Source organism: Ranitomeya imitator, chromosome 9 (assembly GCF_032444005.1).
Source record: "Ranitomeya imitator isolate aRanImi1 chromosome 9, aRanImi1.pri, whole genome shotgun sequence".
NCBI lineage: Eukaryota > Metazoa > Chordata > Amphibia > Anura > Dendrobatidae > Ranitomeya > Ranitomeya imitator.
In genome coordinates, this window is record NC_091290.1 from 102,088,871 (window position 1) to 102,094,841 (window position 5,971).

The window sequence follows — 5,971 nt, forward strand, 5'->3', positions numbered from 1 at the left end:
TGTTGGCCCTTTTGCCTTCACTCTGCGGTCCAGCTCACCCCAAACCATCATGTCACCCCATCACTCTCCTTCTGGGTCAGATAGCCCTTACACAGCTTGGAGGTGTGTTTGGGGTCATTGTCCTTTTGAAAAATAAATGATGGTCCAACTAAACACAAACCGGATGGAATAGCATGCTGCTGCAAGATGCTGTGGTAGCCATGCTGGTTCAGTATGCCTTCAATTTTAAATATATCCCCAACAGTGTCACCAGCAAAGCACCCCCCCACACCATCACACCTCCTCCTTCATGCTTCACGGTGGGAAACAGGCATGTAGAGTCAATCCGTTCACTTTTTCTGCGTCGCACAAAGACACTGTGGTTGGAACCAAAGATCTCAAATTTGGACTCATCAGACCAAAGCACAGATTTCCACTGGTCTATTGTCCATTCCTTGTGTTCTTTAGCCCAAAAAAGTCTCTTCTGCTTGTTGCCTGTCCTTAGCAGTGGTTTCCTAGCAGCTGTTTTACCATGAAGGCCTGCTGCACAAAGTCTTCTCTTAACAGTTGTTGTAGAGATGTGTCTGCTGCTAGAACTCTGTGTGGCAATGACCTGGTCTCTAATCTGAGCTGCTGTTAACCTGCGATTTCTGAGGCTGGTGACTCGGATAAACTTATCCTCAGAAGCAGAGGTGACATTTGGTCTTCCTTTCCTCATGTGAGCCAGGTTCTTTGTAGCGCTTGATGGTTTTTACAACTGCACTTGGGGACACTTTCAAAGTTTTTCCAATTTTTTGGACTGACTGACCTTCATTTCTTAAAGTAATGATGGCCACTCGATTTTCTTTACTTAGCTGCTTTTTTCTTGCCATAATACAAATTCTAACAGTCTATTCAGAAGGACTATCAGGTGTGTATCCACCAGACTTCTGCTCAACACAACTGATGGTCCCAACACCATTTATAAGGCAAGAAATCCCACTTATTGAACCTGACAGGGCACACCTGTGAAGTGAAAACCATTTCCGGTGACTACCTCTTGAAGCTCATCAAGAGAATGCCAAGAGTGTGCAAAGCAGTCATCAAAGCAAAAGGTGGCTACTTTGAAGAACCTAGAAAATAAGACATATTTTCAGTTGTTTCATACTTTTCTTGTTAAGTATATAATTCCACATGTGTTAATTCATAGTTTTGATGCCTTTAGTGTGAATTTACAATTTTTATAGTCATGAAAATACGGAAAAATCTTTAAATGAGAATGTGTGTCCAAACTTTTGGTCTGTACTGTATATATATATACACAAATGGCCAAAAGTGTTGGCACCCTTGAAATCTTTCCAGAAAATGAAGTATTTCTCCCAGAAAATTATTGCAATTACAAGTGATTTGCTATACACATGTTTATTTCCCTTATGTGTATTGGAACACAAAAAAAGAAGAAAAAAAGGCAAATTGGACATCATTTCACACAAAACCCCAAAATGGTCCAGACAAAATTGGTGGCACTTTTCTAAAATTGTGGGTAAACAACTTTGTTTCAAGCATGCGATGCTCGTTCAAACTTACCTGTCAGTGGACTTGAGAACCAAAATTCTTGAAAAGTATCAACAATCTCAAGGCTACAAGGCCATCTCCAGAGATCCTGATGTTCCTTTGTCCACGGTGCGCAACATAATCAAGAAGTTTACAACCCACAGTAGCTAATCTCCCTGCACCTGGACGGCAGAGAAACATTGATGAAAGGTTGCAAAGCAGGATAGTCCGGATGGTGGATAAGCAGCCCCAATCAAGTTCCCATGAAATTCAAGCTGACTTGCAAGCTCAGAGAGCATTAGTGTCAGCACGAACTATCCATTGACATTTGAATGCAACGCTATGGCAGGAGACCCAACTGGACCCCACAGCTGACACAGAGACATTATAAAGATAGACTGTAATTTGCCAAAATGTATGTGAGTAAGCAAAAATACTTCTGGGAAAGCATCTTGTGGTCAGATGAGACCAAGATGAAGCTTTTTGGTAAACCACATGATATTACTGTTTACTGAAAAAGGAATGTGGCCTACAAAGAGAAGAACACAGTAACTACAGTCAAATATGGTGGAAGTTCAAAAATATTTTGGAGTTGCTTTGCTGACCCTGGCACTGTGTGCCTTTACTTTGTTCAAGGCATCATGGTATCTGAAGACTAGTAAAGGATTTTGGGTTGCAAAGTAGTGCCTAGTGTCAGGAAGCTGAGTTTGCTTTCTAGGTCATAGGTGAGCTGGATAATGACCTAAAATATAGTTCAAGAAGCACCAGAAGTGGGTGGAAACAAAGCGCTTGAGAGTTCTGAAGTGGCCGGCAATGAGTCCGGATCTAAAACCCATTGAACACCTGTGGAGAGATCTTATAATTGCTGTTGGGAGAAGGCAGCCTTCAAATATAAGAGACCTGGAGGAGTCTGGAAAAGAAGAATGCTCCAAAATTCCTACTGAGAGATGTAAGAAGCTTGTTGATGGTTATAGGCAGCGAACTATTGCAGTTATTTATTCCAAAGGGTATGCAACCAAATTTAAAGGTGCCAACACTTTCAGCCTTGACTGCAATACATATTATTGGCAATAAACTACTTTATATGTGTCTGACAGAGAGGAATACTCTTTTGGCGTCTGCCAAGCCCATAAACCTACATGAAAGTATTATTTGGATACCTTTGCCACGTAGCAGCATAAATGTCACAAATATCTGATAAGTACAGGTTTCATCTGGTTCCACTGTCGCACACATTTATTACTCAAAGTGGTGCAAAAAAAGAGGATAATATAATAGTACAATTACAGAAAAATGTAGGATAATAGAGCAAATGTATAAAAGTCTACAGACGAACCTGCCCCTAGCAGCTCAGTAATGAAGGGGCAGGGGTCATGTAGGGCATTAAAATATTTTATGTAGTTTGAAAAAATAATTGGTTGAAGAAGCACTCCCATTCCCATTTTTTTTGGTCCAGATCACATTGTCTTCTATATATGTGCCAGAAACGGGCTTTACAATGTGAGCCTATGGAATGTTGGAACAAATCTCCATACACTTTCATTATAAAAGTGATTTCCAACACTAACATAGGCCCCAGTGTAAGTCGATATAGTCATCACTAGCTATTGAACTCGTTCTATGCCCGGGTGGCGAGCATTTATATTGGTATATGGTCTCCATCCTGGTATGTGTTGCTTCCATCTTGCACCCCCATCCTGTCATGTGCTGCTCCCATCCTGCGCCACCGTTCTGTAATTTGCTGCTCCCATCCATATGCCCCATACGCTGCTCCATAAAGGCTGATGGCCCTCATAAGATGCTCCATAGTATATGCCTCATATGCTGCTCCATTATGGTTGATGGCCCCCATAAGATGCTCCATAGTATATGCCCCGTACACTGCTCCATAAAGGCTGATGGCCCTCATAAGATGCTCCATAGTATATGCCTCATATGCTGCTCCATTATGGTTGATGGCCCCCATAAGATGCTCCATAGTATATGCCTCATTTGCTGCTGCATTATGGTTGATGGCCTCCATAAGATGCTCCATAGTATATGCCCCGTATGCTGCACCATTATGGGTGATGGCCCCCATAAGATGCTCCATAGTATATGCCCCGTATGCTGCTGCATTATGGTTGATGGCCCCCATAAGATACTCCATAGTATATGCCTCATATGCTGCTCCATTATGATTGATGGCCCCCATAAGATGCTACATAGTATATGCCCCGTATGCTGCTCCATTATGGTTGATGGCCCCCATAAGATGCTCCATAGTATATGCCCCGTATACTGCTCCATTATGGTTGATGGCCCCCATAAGATACTCCATAGTATATGCCTCATATGCTGCTCCATTATGATTGATGGCCCCCATAAGATGCTCCATAGTATATGCCCCGTATACTGCTTCATTATGGTTGATGGCCCCTATAAGATGCTCCATAGTATATGCCTCATATGCTGCTCCATTATGGTTGATGGCCCCCATAAGATGCTCCATAGTATATGCCCCGTACACTGCTCCATAAAGGTTTATGGCCCCAATAAGATGCTCCATAGTATATGCCCCGTACACTGCTCCATAAAGGTTTATGGCCCCCATAAGATGCTCCATAGTATATGCCCCATACACTGCTCCATAAATGTTGATGACCCCCATAAGATCCTTCATAGTATTATATGCCCCGTACACTGCTCCATAAAGGTTTATGGCCCCCATAAGATGCTCCATAGTATATGCCCCCGTACACTGCTCCATAAAGGTTTATGGCCCCTATAACATGCTCCATGATATTATATGACCCGTATGCTGCTGCGATATATATAAAAAAAATAACATACTCACCTATCGTCGCTGGGCGCCGAGTGCTGGGGGGCCTGAGCAGGCGGGGACACCGGTGCGCTGTGGGGGTCAGGTGCCGGAGTCGACGCTAGCTCAGGCCCCCGACACTTGCTATAGTCACCTGGCCCTGATCCAGCGCTGCGTGCCGCTTCTTCCGGGTCCTCTGCCTGTGACTGTTCAGTCAGAGGGCGGCGTGCATTAAGCGCGTCATCGCGCCCACTGAACTGAACGTCACAGACAGAGGACCCGGGAGACAGAGCCGCACGCAGCGCTGGATCAAGGCCAGGTGAATATATCATACTTACCCTCCTGGCACGTCCCTTCTTCTCCGTTGGAGATCGCGGTGTGCGTTCAGTGTTTACGCATACTGCGATCTCCTGGGCTGCGTCACTCTGTGGGGTCCAGATTGCGCCGGCGCTTGCGCAGTCTATAAAGGCTTCGGACAGAGTGACGCTCCCAGCGTTATATTATAGATGTGAGTGAGAAGAGGAGCGGAGCGGGGCTGGAAACTGGGGAAGATGGCGATCGGGGACTATATTAACATACTTACACTACATACACAAAAGGTTTAGCCAATAAAGGATATTAGACTGTAAGTGTTCAATCGTGGCTCAAGAGACTGGAATCGGGTAGGGAAACAATTTCTTGTAAAGTGCTCTTTCTCACCCAGAGCACTTCACACCTCATTTGCTTATAAATTAAAAATCTTTTTTTGGGGGGAAAGCAGCAACAGAGAGAAGATATAACGGTGCCGGTGGATTTAGCTTTGACAGAACTCCATACTCAAATGTGAAGGTTTGGGGAGGATAGGGATTGATTTTACTAACAGATTCTCTTCAATATATCTCCAAAATACTGTATGATGACAATAATTTCCAGTATATTGCTAGTTTTGAGGTCCAGGTTCTGTCTCACAGCAGACTTTCATAGCTCATCCCATTTATGTCTAATAGATGCAGTAAGTGTCTGCCATGAGAAAACCCATTTAACCAAGAAATGGCTGAACAGTATAGTAAAATATCTCCGAATACCCAAGGGGCTACTTGTTCCAGGGAGTGAAGACAGGGGCATATAAAGACAGGGGGGCTTACAGGCAGGGCCGTCTCTCCCACAGTTCCTGTCTTCTGTACTTATGATCTGTATATATATATATATATATATATATATATATTAATGTTTGCAAATAACATAACAAAAATGTATTTAAAAATGGACACAAGCACTGAGCTGAGATTCTGTCAATTGGTCAAAGACTAGTTTAACCCTACGCAGTCCACCTTTACAGTATACGATCTGCATCTAACAGTCCGCGCTCCATTTAGCGACACATTCGCAGCTGTATCTCGCGTCCTTCGACAGAGCTGCGTTTTTCCTTTTATTCTTTGGTTCCACATTTTTGTTCGCACGCTTCTGAAAATATAATGCATTTACCGGCAGTCCTATGTAAAAATAGGATGAGGATTACATAACAACTGTGTCGTATGACCGAGACGGCTCTGCTGCATCTGCTATTTGTGCAGAACTTCCTCCTACAGAACGACTTTGCACGACAAGCGAAAAGGAAAATAATGACGCGAACCCTACTGCGAGAAGCCTGCTCATTTCCAGAATGTTCTTTTCCTCATT